Here is a 14,138-nt window from a genome sequence, read left to right as displayed (position 1 = left end):
TTACTTATGTAAGTGACATTTTGTACGACTGTGATCCTCCAATGCAGCTCACGTGTCGGGGGCCGACAACTGTGGACAAAACCATTTTGTTGAGCTGCACTTACTCCCCACGTAGCCAAGCCGTAGTCTCGATCTGAGTCCAAGTAGATCATTATTGCTTCTTCTACTTTGCCGAGATGATCGTTGAATAACGGAAATGTATAGGTGGACTGCTGTCTATCTGCCGAGACCAGCAATTGGCCTCTTGTTAGTCTCGGCAAGCCGTAGCAAAGAATGTGACTAAACCGGAAGCTTTGTACACTCCTGCCTCGTTTTAGTAGTTAACTGGAAAAAAAATCGTCTGCCAGCAGTCCAGTAATACGTCATTGAATAGAAAATGTCGGATGACAAAAAGACAACAGAGAAATACAAAAAATTAATTTCTTTCTAGAATAATAGATAAAACTCTAAAAGGATTTCAACCCTGAGTTGTGCCAGTGCTATTATCAACACACGCACACCCACAGCTTATATCACGTGACCTTCAGTCAGCTCGCCCACGGCACCGTTAACCCTGACGTCAGACGTCTACGTGGCCAAGGTAAATAGACCGCAGACAACGGCCGGAGTAAACTTCACTCGTCTGGAAGATGCAAAAAGCCGAGACTTGACTGTTTTTTTCCAAACACGCTTGTGTGCACACCGCCTTGTGTGCTCCTTGGCAAGAGCAGACGCCGTTGGTTCGTAATTAAAGCAACAGTTCCAGAACCTTCGGCAAGGTGCGGCACTCAACTGCCGGAAAGCGGGGATGTACGGATTTCATTATTGCAGTGGCGACCCACGTTCTGCATGTTTTCGTCTGGAAAATGTACACAGATTAATAATAGTCTCGCATCCAATTAAAAGAGAAGAAAACAGACGCAAAAAATGAATAAAAACAGAAGGTACAGGTGTGAGAGATAACGGTTTTAAATGTGTGGAGGAATACAAAAACTTTATTACTTGTTATTAAGAGTTCATGCAGTTCAGACTTCATTATTTATGTGCGTGATATTTTGTGTAACATGAAGCAAAGATATCAACTGAAGTTGTACGAAGACTTTTGATGCTGGAGGATTTCCCAGCTGCACTACTTTCGTTTGATTCCGTCGCGCTGTGTGAAACGGCCTTTAGCAGCGGAAGAAGACAAAGAAGGAAAAAAATCCGTGTTTACCGGTGCAGAGTAAATCGCCACCCAGGCAAGGTACACGTGACGACTGCCTCTCGCTGGCAAAGATTTGGGTTGGCAACTTGTAATTAAACATCAGGCGTTCAAACAGTCACAAAGCAGACTCACGCAGGCCTGGCGTCGAACCGCTGACCTCCAAGCAGTGAGCAGCACTTACAAGTAATGCTTACTCACGTAGACACGCTAACGGGGGAATACATTGCTGCAGAAAGAAAAGAAGAAAAAAAGATTGATAGTAAAAGGGAAGAATAAAATGATGGAAAAAGGAACTAAGGAATAGAAAGAACAAAGGGAAAGAAGGAAAGAATTCATTGAACGCATGAAAAAGAAGGAAAAAAAGAAATAATAGAATGATGGGAAAATGAATAAAAGGAATAAAGAAAGAAATAATAGAAGGAATGAATTAATACAATAAATAAACGAACAAAGTAAAACAAATAGAAAAAAAAAAAAACGGAATAGAGAATAGAATGGAAGAAAGAATAAAAGGTTTAAAAGATAAAAAATAGATGAAAGAAAGAAAGTGAGAAAGAAAGGTTAGTGGGTCTTTGAGTAAGTCGGTGAGTCACTGTGATTCCTATACGTTTTCCAATTTTTGTTGTTGTGTTTATTTACTGAAGTAGAGCTTTCAAAAGGTAGATGTTTGTAAGGGAGGTAAAAAGAAATAGAAGACATTGTCCATCAAATAAGCATGTGAGCGAAGACAGACTGACATACAGGCCGGGTGTACAAACACTGTAGCTACATGCTAACCATCAAGTCATCTAAAATTCTTTTTAAAAAATAGCAGTTTAGATTAACTGTAATTTTCTTAGCATCCAGCGACCGTGTTTGTGCTCTAGACATGCTGGCAACCATTTAGACAGACAGCCAGACAGCAAGACGTGGGCGCAGGCAGACAATCAGGCTGACAGGCAATTTATAACGAAGCAAAACAAATAAATAAACACGAGAAGTGTTACAGAAGATGTTTTCTCGCCAACTTCTCGAAACGATGGTACGAAAAACTCAAATGAAGATGCTATTGTTGTCCCGAGTGACTACTCGCAGAGGGTAAACTCTCCTCACGCCAATAACGGGGCATAACCTCGTCATTTTCACACCACTTTTCGTGGTTTGTCTACTCTTTGGTCCCCCGGCAGGTCCTCCCCATCCAGCTGCCTCTTGTACAGGGAGATCGCAAATAATTATGCAAATGTCCACAGTGAATCGCGCCTGATGGAGACGGAATAGTCGAGAGTGGGATGAGCTGGCTGGACGAGACTAACCACCACCACTGCCCTCCTCCACAGTGTCCAGCACCCAAAGAACACCATGTCCCCCGAGACGACTCGCGCCAATGTCGTTTGTGCAGCCTTGTCGACAATTAAGGGCAGTTTGGCTGCCAAGCCTCTGGGCCTCCAGGCGATACCTGAATCATGGAGGAGGGTCCGAGCTGGGAGGCTTGGCAAATGTAGTAGATGGCAATAGAAAGTGCACTGAACAGGCATACATCTTCTTCGTTTACCTGGACCGCGGCCAGGGTCCTCCACAAACCACTGCGCTTAAGGTGTTCGATACGTGCGTGGAATCGGGGCCATGGAGTTTTCTCGTGTCCATCAAATATCCGGCACCTATTTTTGTTCAACATTTTTTTCCACTCGGATCTCGTCCCTTTTTTGGAGTAGCTTCTCGTTAATGAAGAAGGACTTGATTAAAGCTTTGAAGCTTTGACTGGTTAATGTAATCATTGTTATGAGAAACGCCATTGTGATCAGCAGTCACACGGCGAAGAAATATGAGGAAAAAATTAATTACAGGTGTACAGATATTCCGAAGATTATAAAGTTAATTAAAATAAGATTGCCAGGACTAAAGCAGAAACACGATTCCCGAAGACTGACCAAAGTAAAGTGACGAATCGTTGTTTCTCTACTCAGTAGTTCAGACTCATAAAGAAACCACTTACATATACACTCACCCCCCAAACACATTGACACTTCCTGTACATAAGTAAAATGTATCTATTGTGTGTGTGTGGACTTGCGTGCGTGATTCAAGATTTCCTTTAGAAGAAGATCCAAAGGAGATTCCTTACAAGTACCAAGACACGAAAAAGCTTCCATCTTCAGTCTGCATACAGTGCGTCTGATTAATTTTGTTTTATTTTGTTTTTGTTTGCTTTTTGTGAGGATTTGGATTTAAACCCCCATGAGCTCAGGCAAGCAGATTGTACTAAGTGTGTTTTACAAAGAAATGCAGAACTAAAACAGCAATCTAACATCTATATTTTCTTACACACGGACATGCTACTCAAGGCGCCAAACTTCAGGCCAGTGTTTAGTTTGTATAATGTCGGGGCCAAGCCTCCGTTAAATCGAACTTTTGGCATCGATGAGCCTCGGGCGGTCTGCTTCTCTCAATTCCCTTTCTCCTGGGGGTCGTGACCTTTATGCTGTGTCTGCTTCTCACGAGGCTTGATCTCGTCTCGTGTTTTGTGTTTTATGTTATTAACTTCATATTGAAACTTTGTAATTGGTTAGAAGATTGAGAAAGGTAGCTTGTCAGGTGTAAAGGTAGGTTACACAGGCAAAAGCAAATAAAAACAATAATAGACCACAATATTAGTCATTAGTAAGCAAACGTTTGCAGAGTACCATAAAAGACAAATAAATAAATTTTTCTCTACGACATTTTACCAGCTTGGCAGTAAGCTTGATCCACTTGAATGAGAGATGCCAACGAGAAATATAAAATATCCTAGTTTGACAAATACAAAAATAAAAGGGAGAGATTCAAGATTCTTTATTAATCTGTGACTCTCTAAGAGGTATTGAAATATTCAAACAGGGGAAAAGAAGAATACAAAAGAACGAAGAGAGCGGAAGATTAAAGACAATGAACGGAACATGAAGAGACCGCCGACTACTCAGGGTCTTTATGGCGACCTTCGAGGACATTCGTAGTACAAAGCAAGTCGAGGGAAACAAGAGTTTCAGACTCCGTCTCTGAGAAGAACCAGAAGTCTCCGATGTTTCGTTATCTACGTTGAGATCATTTTGATGTGATGCAGTTCATGGTATATTTCATTTGTCCAGCACAATGACAAACCTATCAGATACATTCAGATGTAGGTAGGTCGATGATGAGACCTGCAAGCTTCATTAACTGAGACAGATTCCCAGGTTGGACCAGAAAAAACTGGAACAGTCAATACGACTTCAAACTGCACGCAAACACATTTCTTTCTGTTTTTAATTGGTTAATGCTCTTCATGTGATGAAAAAGTAAACAAGTGTCTGATGAACTCTGCGACTCGGCTTTGATGAATTGTTTATGAACCTTCTCCAGAAACTGGATTGCATTCCAAGGTAGCATGTGTTTAATTATAAAGGATGTTGTATTTTGTAAATGTTTCGTCACCCCTTTAAAGGGTTGGGAATGTGCAGTGCAAAGAGTGTAGATAGATAAACTGTAACTAGGGACAATACTATCTCTAATTTCGTACCATGTGAGCACAAAGAGGAAGAAAGGTCAAGAGAAAGATAGAGTCAGTCAGTCAGTCTGTCTGTTGGTTGGTTAGTTGGCCAGTCGTTTGACGAGCACAAAGGTTTTATGCATCATTCCCGTAGATGTCCTGTTGTCAAAACACAATGGACAACTTTCTGCAGTCTTGTTACAACAGTCCTTTATTTAAAAGAATAATTTTATCTGCCCTTGATGGCCCCACTATTTGCCTACCCAATAGACACTGAAAGAACACATTATTAAGAAGATTCTCGAGAGGAGCGTTGACTGAATATTTCTCGTCCCACCGGAGACAAAACAAAAGCCAGAGCAAACTCTTATAACGGACAGTGAAAATGCTTTTGGTTGTTAATCTAGCCCGGGGATAGACACTAACGATTGATGCAGATTTTATTTCATCGGGTGTTTTGTTGCGCTCGAAAGCTGGGGAAGAATGGTCCAGTGTTACCCCGATAATAGCCGTCCACATGTTTAACATCACCCATCGGGTACAGACCTCATTGGGATAAAAATGTCTCTGGAAAATTCTACTACCGCAGCATTTGCATCCGTCATAATCTCCATCTGTCAAGCGCCTAGACCCATCCACCTCCCTCCAACCCCATCTCTCCCTCTCTCTTTCTCGTTCTCTCTCTTTCTCTCTCTCAGCAGACACCAGACAAACTTGACAGTCGATCGGTCTCTTGTTCAGTCGGTCGCTTGGCGAGTTAAAAAAAAAGCGAACGGCTCAATTTTTTTCTATTCTCCATTTGTTACAGGTCTACTATAGGCGTACGATTCCTTTTTAACTGACTGGTTGCGCTTGGCACAGTAATTTACAAACAAATTTAAATAATTTGAGAGTTTTCCGTTCTCACAAACTTACCCAAAAAGGGGTTAACCTTTGACACAATGCATATTCACGGACACGGTAAACAATCTATCAATTGCATCTTTGTCATTGGCTGTTGCCTTGACAACGACAGTAAGTCCCGGTACTTTCCTGGTCAGTGTTTTATTTCTGCCTGGTGATGTTTACAGCTCAAGATTCGGAGGATTGATTGAGGAGATGCTATCTTCACTATTCCCAGGAAGTTGTTATAGTCTGACTCTAGTAAGCCTTTAAACTAGTCCCCCGTTGTAAATGCGTCGGTGTGTCGGTTTGCACGGCAAGTCGTTCAAACTGTTCTGCAACCTGCGTGTGCAGTAATTAAACCCGAATGAAAGGTATTGCAACATTAGTCGGCGAAAACTCAGCTGAACGCATCCTCATCTCATAACTATTTTCATAGCATCGTAAAAACGACGCCATTGCATCGTTAATGTCGGGACCAACGGCCTGCTTTTTATCAGTTATTACTTCGGCAAACAGTGCGTGTGTGTGTGTGCGTGCATGCGTGTACATAAGAGAGAAAATTGTGTGTGTGTTGTTCTGTACGTGCCTGCACGCTGTGGAAGTAAACTACACGCAGATGAAAGGTACTCAATTCCTCATTCCGAGATCTCACCGATTCTCAGACCCTAATGTCCCATGGTGCCACGAATAACGAACAAATCACAGTAATTGCGGTGACACAGGTATCAATACAGAATCTGAGTAACCGATATTTTTTGTTTTATTTTACCTGGCACTTCTCTTTATTAAGTCATGAATCCACGGTTGAAAAGATATAACGAGAATGAAATATTTCACAGGAATATTCTAGAGCAGGGGTGGGGAAGCTTTTTTTCCAATGGCTTGAACTGTACACTGAGGTATACAACGATGTCAACGATCATTTATTATTATTATTATTTTTGTAAGAGCCGACATGGTTGAAGAACGTTACACGCAGCAACTTGAACCAGCTGGCCATTGCTTTCGACTGCAGAGCGAGAAGCTTGGGATTCGAAACTCGCCTAGGGATGTGTCTTCAATGTTCCATCGCTTCTTTTGCCCACCCAGCAGATGAGTAGCCGATTTTTACGGAAAGAACTGTGGCTTAGGTTAGAGGATTAGGTATCTTCCTTCTGCATTCCATGACCTAGACACTCTGACCTTTATCGTTTAATATTTACATACAGTATACCAACGATTGGCTGCTAGGTCCGGAGACCCTTCAACTCGCCTTTATCATCTTAAATGAATCACTGAAATGTCACCTACGGGGTGTTTATCTTGCAGGGTGTTTCTGGCCAGGTTTCGTGTTCCCGGCCTTCATCTATCTGCATCACCGCTTTGATCGAACCGGAAGAAAGAATGTGTGTGCGCGTGCGCGTGAGAGAGAGAAGTGGAGGGGATGAGGGATGGCGTACCTGAGAGTTAGCATCGCTTCAGGTGTGAAGAAGGGATAGCGCCCATACACGTCCTTTCATTGGTCAGCAGATCTGTGCGCATGCGTGGTGGGAGGCAAATTGATTTCCCAACGTCCGGGTCCTTCTTTTGTTTCAGGACAATTGATCCGCAGCGGCGTAGCGGCGCCATCTTCTGGCGTTTCCGTGGGGATGGCAGCGGGGGCAGTAAGGTGAGATGTCTGCAATTAGGTGCCGCGCGCCACGCTTTCATTGCCGCCAACCTCGGGGAGGACAGCGCGAGGAACCTGAGCGACGCGTGTGGAGGGAGGTGAACGGCGGTGAGTGTGGCAACGGACCTGAACGCTCGTTCACACGTGTATGCAGGTGTGTGTGTGTGCTCGCTCGTGCAAGTACATTGTGCTTGTTCGGTTCGATCTCTTTAGACTCGAAATGGGAAAAATATTATTACATAATTTGCATTTTTACAAGTGTCAAAACAGTTCAATAAGTAACAGCTAGTATGGCTGCTATGGAAAAAAAATAAACAAACAAATAAAGAAAAAAAGATAAGAAAAGAATGACAAAAGTTCAGCCGAGAAAGCTATTACTTGTCTCCACTCGGCAAATCGAAGATCGAAGACGCTTTCGAAGTATTTACATCGTATTTCCACCACGTGTTGGTGCCAGTCTTACAGACACTACGCAGCGATTTTGAAATGGCTGTCGGCCTCAAGATGGTTCCGTACAAGGGCCATCCACAGTCGATACGTATTGAAAAAAAATCCCTGGAATCTGGCAGCTGTCCAAACAGCTTAAGTGTATCTATGTTCAGCTGTTGCTAGCACTCTTCTCTTGAAGAGAAGAAAGAAAAAGGAAGAGTGTGGGAAAAAGTGTGAAAAAAATGCGGAAAACGATTGTTGGCGTGTAAGGATGATGTCGCAATAGTCACATGCACCCTGACATCCGGTTCGCACGAGTTTCAGTGGACTAGGAAAACTCAATGGAGGACCAGTCCACCCGATTGGTCAGATTTTAGTAGTGATAATGTAATTATTCTAGATAATTTCAGCGCCTGAAACACAACGGCTTATTATTTTTATATCTAATTTCAAAGTTGGCGATTTGTACATATATGTAAGTCCTGCAAAATCTCGCTCCCGTGTGACGTCACTACCGGTGGTGTCCCCGCTGTGTCTCGGTAAACACACGATGGCCAGAAGGTGGACCAATACATTGGGTTCATCGGATGATATTCAGTTATCGTGATCTGGTAGTGAAGACGAGTGTTCTCTAGCTTTTGAAGATATTAAACTTTTGATGTTTAATTAAACCTGGGGTTGTTTAAGGTTCAGCAGTGATGACGCCTCCTGCAAACCTCACTTGAAAGCTCGGAATCACGTGAAAGCAGAAGACAGGAATTAACTGACCTGAGGTGGATTAGAAAATACAAGTTTGGAGCCAAACGGCTCGCTGCACGTTATAAAAATGTCACATTCCCGTTAAACAAAACCTTTTGCCAAGGTAACCACTTCAGAATGACGAAGCATACTTGCCAGTATCCAGATCTCGGGTAGACAGGGTGTGCAGGCAGGAGTCACTTCGACATGAGGACCCGGGGGAGTAGGTTAAAGACTGTATACGTGGTCGGTTGGTCGGGGCATCTTGCACGTTAACGTCGTCGTACAAGAAACGTTCATCTCAATAAACCACACTCCGCAAAGCTCGCTCGAGCTGTAAGAAAAGCAGCTTGTATATTCTTGATAATGATGGCAGCACTTTTTAGCTTGGAATTGCTGTTCTCAACCCTTTATTTCTTTCGTTTTTTTTTTTACTCCATTTACTTCTTTCTTCTTCTGGAGGTGCCTGTTGACATTTTTCATTCCCGCCAGAAGTCTTTTTATGTAACACGTGCCTCGATGCTGTATTGGTTTTCTAAACAAGGAGAACAATGATATGTTTTCTGGTCTGAGCACTTCACTCTCAATGTCATGCGTCCCTCGAAGTGATTAAAAAAAGTTGTCGGACCACAGAAATATTTTGAAATCTGAACTACACTCCGACTGGTCCTCCAGAACTGTCCCGCACAATCTCCAATAGTCTCGCCCACGACGGTCGAGCTGCCAGTAGTTAACTCGCCCACGGACACACTATTGGCTGCTGACCAGACAAGGGCTGACAGGGGCGACAACCTGACGCTGGAATGCTTCGTGTCTTCGTGGACAGACAGGATAAAACGATTAGAAACTCGTGTAGCTTTTTTTTGGAACAGTTGTTGATCCTTATGTAGAAAAATCTTCTAAAGGTGTGACTTTGATTTTTCTGTTTCGTAGTTCGTTTGACTGGTGCGTGGGGGACTCAGTTGTCGTTCTTGAGCAGACAAAAAGAAAAGAAATCAGCAGACTTTAAGAAAAAATCAAAGAAGCAAAAGAAAAATAAATAAAATATCAAACTTTAGAGTTCCTTTGCAACTCTGACACCGCTTAGCAGCTGCACACTACAGAAGATTGTTGTTAGCTCCACAAGATATGCGTACATAAATAAACAAAACGTAATCAGCTTGTTTTTGTCTTTGCTACATTGAACATGGCGGCCGCGTTAATACTTTACGAGAGGGAAACACAACGCACACAAGGTTTCGACAACAATTTTTTTTTTTTTTTTACTGCTTTTCCTCTTGTGTATGTGTTACAGAGATTACAGAAAGATGGCGGACTTATTTGCGATTCTTTCTTTGCACTAGACTAAGAGGGGAGGGAGAGGTACAGGAGGGAGGGAAGAAGGTGCTCGGCACTTCGCGGAGCTGAAGGACGCTTGAAGCCACAACACTTGCAGAGTCCTTTGTTCATCCTAAGGAAGCTGTCCGTGCTTCGTTCTTGTTTTTAAGGCTAAGAGCATGCTCCTTAAGGATGTGAGTATGCGCTTTACAAATTTAGCATTTTTATTAATTATTATTATTTATTTAATATTCGTTTTCTCTAGGGTTTGGCTTTGCTTCTGGTTCCCGTCACGAAGCTGAGAACAAAAAGGTGGGGTGAAGGTGGGGTGGGGCTTGTGGTGATGGTGGTGGTGAGGACAACTAATTTGTAGCCATCGCATGCAGTTGTGATTCCCGCACCAAAAGGAGAGGTGGCTCAAGGGAGGTCATTCACCTCTCGGGGTTATTTCCCATTAAGAGCATCTCTTTAGTCTTATTCAAGACGCCACTAGCGTCTCGAGAGAAGTCCAAGCCTTGAATGTGAGAAGAAAAGACGATGAAGAAAGACACATCGGCACATCAATGCCTTTGGTAGAAGTCTCAGCCGTCAGTTGAGTGTCTCACACAGTTTCCTGCGGAGGCTTAAACGGAACAACTGTTGAGGTTTTTTTTTTCATGCATTCAAATCAACCTGTTATACGAGTTCTATAAATCTTATCATAGATAAAGAGATAAGAATATTTTGAACACTCGCAAAAAAGGAATGCAAGCAAACACACACACACTGACAGAAGGAAAAATAAAACAGAAAGGACAAATAGAAAAAATGTGACACAGAGAGAAATTTATGTAAAAGACGAGAGGAAATGTGCCTAAAAAGTGATGCAGACACAAAATTAATTTTGTTTTTGTTAGAGGTCGCTGCAGGATGCACCAATCTTAATGCAGACAAAGCCATATGTCAAATAAATCAACAACAGTATTTGAAAAAAAAAAATGAAGGTGAAGGAAAGTTCACATCCATCTATCAGCAGATGTGTTATCTATACAAATACTATTTCACTTTTAATTGTCTCCCAACAATTTTGTGTCCAAAATATCAGTAATTGCAACAGCACTGTTCCTGGGTTTGGTATGTGCAGGTGATAATTTTTAAGTAGCAGTTGGTAGAAAAGTCTCGAAACCTGTGTACTTTACTCATGGAAGTCAAAATCAAAATTTGGGGAAATAGTATTTTGCACTGAGATTCACCCACTAGGAAAAAAATGCACTTCAGTAGTTACTTAACAACATTACAAAACCTCTATCTGTCTAACCGTTTCTAAATCGTTCATGCGAGTATAAAGTCTGCAGGCTTTTTGAGATATACTCTCTTCATGTTACAAGTATCCCCCTTGTCCAACCATTAAACCGAGAAAAAAAAAAAAAAAGCCCGAGAGATGGAGGGAGACTGGTGAAACATTTAGTTCATGTCTAGCGTATGAAGTAATAGGCAGGGTCAGGTTATTGTCGGCCAGTAATCAGGACCGAAGTGTATGTCTATTATTGATTACTTTTCCAGACGGTTTTAATAAATGTCAACGAACTCATTATGTGGCAAAATACGAGTCCTTGCCTCCTCTTGTTACAGGCTGACACAACAGAGAGACTTTCTCCACCGCTGATTGTGGCGATTGTGAGGTCTGAGATCCCAGAACAAGTAAGTGTTACAGTTGTCCCTGGGCTCACAAAAATATTCTTTACATTGTTTGTGTTATTGGTGCTGTTGCCATTCTTTCGTTTACTCATTCAACATTCAATATTTACGCTTAACTCTGAGAGACACTTAGCCAAGCTATTGTCTAAACATGAAATAAGATCGGAAGCTGATTGTAAAACTTGTCGTGGTCGTCAAGACTAGACTACACAAATGCATTTTCGCAACAAACTCCTCCAATTCTTTTTTCTTTGCTTTTCGTTTCTTTCTTTCTTTGTTTCCTTCCTTTTTTTTTTTTTTTTTTTTGTTTGTTTCTTTCTTTTGTTTCTTTGTTTCTTTCTTTTGTTTCTTTGTTTGTTTGTTTGTTTCTTTGTTTGTTTGTTTCTTTCTTTCTTTCTTTCTTCAGCTGGTTGCATAGAGTTAAGTTAAGTGTTAAGCTGTCAGTCGGACAGAGATCATGGGCCGGGTTGCATGTACAGTTTTAAGTTGAGCTTCACTCCTGAATACAAACTTTGGGATTCATTAGAGTTTTGATGTAAAATCTTAGGTAGTTCCCCTTCTATCCACATCAAAGTACTTTAAGAGTAATTCGTTGTTCACTATGAGGCTTTTGCTATTTCTCTCATTCTTTACCGAATTCCCAATCATAGTATACGGAATTCCTGAAGTGACACTTTTTACCGATTAATGACTTGCGAGATACAGACAGTGCTTCTTTGTTTCGAGAGAAAGATCGAAACAGAAAGTGCCAATCAGACCAGTTTGAACCCGTGATCGATGGTCTGGAAGATAAGCCTGGGAAAGCATCTCTCATTACAGTTCCCGAAGTCGATCGTCTGGGTAATACAGATTGGCAAGTTTCGTGATGGCTGATGTTCCTTCAAAATCTTTTATAAACCGAGTTAATAGCTCGCCAAAATGTCACCCTTCCAGCACAAAACTTGCGGTTGGCTGGTTTGTATGAAGGTTTTGAAAGTGAGTCTTGAGAGTCACTGTTATCAAGTCGACCCTCAGACCAAACTTAACAAAGCCAACTTGCACTTGAGACCGATCATTTAAGACTACTTTCATAGACCTTACGTGGTACCGAGATCAGATGTGAGTGGCTATGTGTGTCAAGGTGGAAGTCTAGCCGTCTGTTCAGTCTATTCTGCTGGTGAGTAGTGTATGTTCTGTTACAGCCGCTAGGTATGTTGTCATGCATAAGATTTGCCTTAAAAAGATTTTCGTTATCTTCTGTTTTTGCCTTTGTTTTGCATCCATCATTCACAATTTTCTAGTTAGCGAGTTCGGCTTCTCTCGAGAATAGAACTTGACATTTACTTTATTTTTCTCTTGCCTCCTGATAAAATCTGAATGTGAAATATCAACCGTCATACCATTGAGTCTAAAGGCTACCTCACACAGTGGACATTTTCAATAACCAAATAAAGCTGGTGACTAAGACGCAGTTTGTCTGGAACATAAATTTTATTTTCCTAATTTTATTTTATTTGTTTGAACTGGACAGTATCTTCATCATAAGTCATAAGACTAAGTTGTAACTAATTTCATTTTTCAATCAACTCACACCGTGGGAAGCTGGCCTTAGGAATTAACATCCACATAAACGATTGTAGTGTTGGCATCTGTGGTTCGACAATCGAATGTAAGATCTGTGACGTCATATCAAATGTCACTTCCGTCATACCAAACGTCACTTCCCTTCTGTTTACAGACACAATTACCTGTCTACGAGACACCTCATGTCATTCACACCCCGCAATCACACGAACACCTCAGTGGACGAGTCTGGGAAAAGTCGGGTATGGAGGTCTTCCGGTTGTCGGAGTTTGTTGCAAGAAGCTACAGAATCTCAACACGCCTCCAGCCGCCCTACACTTTTGTGGAAAATTCACTTAGCCTGGACACTTGACAGGGTTCTCACCCTGAGGGAGCAATGTCTCAAACATTGGCGGTACTCCTTTCCTGCAACTTGTCCCCTCGTAATCTGTTTTTGTCCACTTTCTCTACACCCCAGTCTCTTGATTCGGGAAAGTGAAATGTCTGTTCACATTTATTGGCCAGTTGAAAGAATTCTCTCTTTCTGTTTTGTATAAATCCGCGCATGTGTGTGTGTGTCCGTCTGTCTCTCTCTCCATCTCACTATCGTTATCGTCTGTTCTTTTTTGTTATAAATTTTTTTTAAACACAAGTTCCGTGTTACACCGCAAAATCCAGTTCTGCAGTGGTTTCAGCAAGGCTCCCTAATGTCCATCTGCCATATCAAACTCAAAGCCACTTTCCAGAACCATTTTAAGGCGAGTTTCATTGAAATTTTTGAAGACCACACTTTCTACAACTCATCCTGCTTTTTTGGATTTGAAAGATCTCCAAAAAAGTTGTTTTTCTGTCTCCATTTGCTTCTGGCAGACTTGCTAAGCGACATGTGTTATCCTCTCAACAAAAACTTTCATTAGCTCACAGAGCGGCGTGCTCAAGTTTAATTACTTCTAAAGGTAAGGGAATGAAAGAAGGAATGATCGAACAAACGAATAAAAAAGAGAAAAAAATAAGGAAAAGAGATAAAAGAAAGAGAGAAGGCAAACAAAAAGGCCAAAGGGGTAACTGGCAAGCAAGAAAAGGTAACTCAGGTAAAAGGCAACATATTTTCTGAAGCATTCCGACATCTGTACAACACATAGAACAGCAAGGTTGATGGTAGTACACGTGTGCCAGACATTGATGTGCTTTCTACCTTTCCCACAGGTAGATTTGTGTCTGCGCAGCTGCTCGCTCTC

The 14,138-nt window shown here is 41.8% G+C and overlaps 1 protein-coding gene across 1 annotated transcript in view; it reads left to right on the top strand.

Moving 5' to 3' along the window:
• Positions 1–14,138, top strand: part of LOC112573859 (orexin receptor type 2-like) — a 96,192-nt gene that overhangs the window by 50,447 nt on the left and 31,607 nt on the right. The window lies entirely within an intron of this gene.

Source organism: Pomacea canaliculata, linkage group LG10, assembly GCF_003073045.1.
Source record: "Pomacea canaliculata isolate SZHN2017 linkage group LG10, ASM307304v1, whole genome shotgun sequence".
NCBI classification, from domain to species: Eukaryota; Metazoa; Mollusca; class Gastropoda; order Architaenioglossa; family Ampullariidae; genus Pomacea; species Pomacea canaliculata.
The sequence above is the reverse complement of the archived record's forward strand: the minus strand, read 5'-3'. Positions and strand labels throughout refer to the sequence as shown.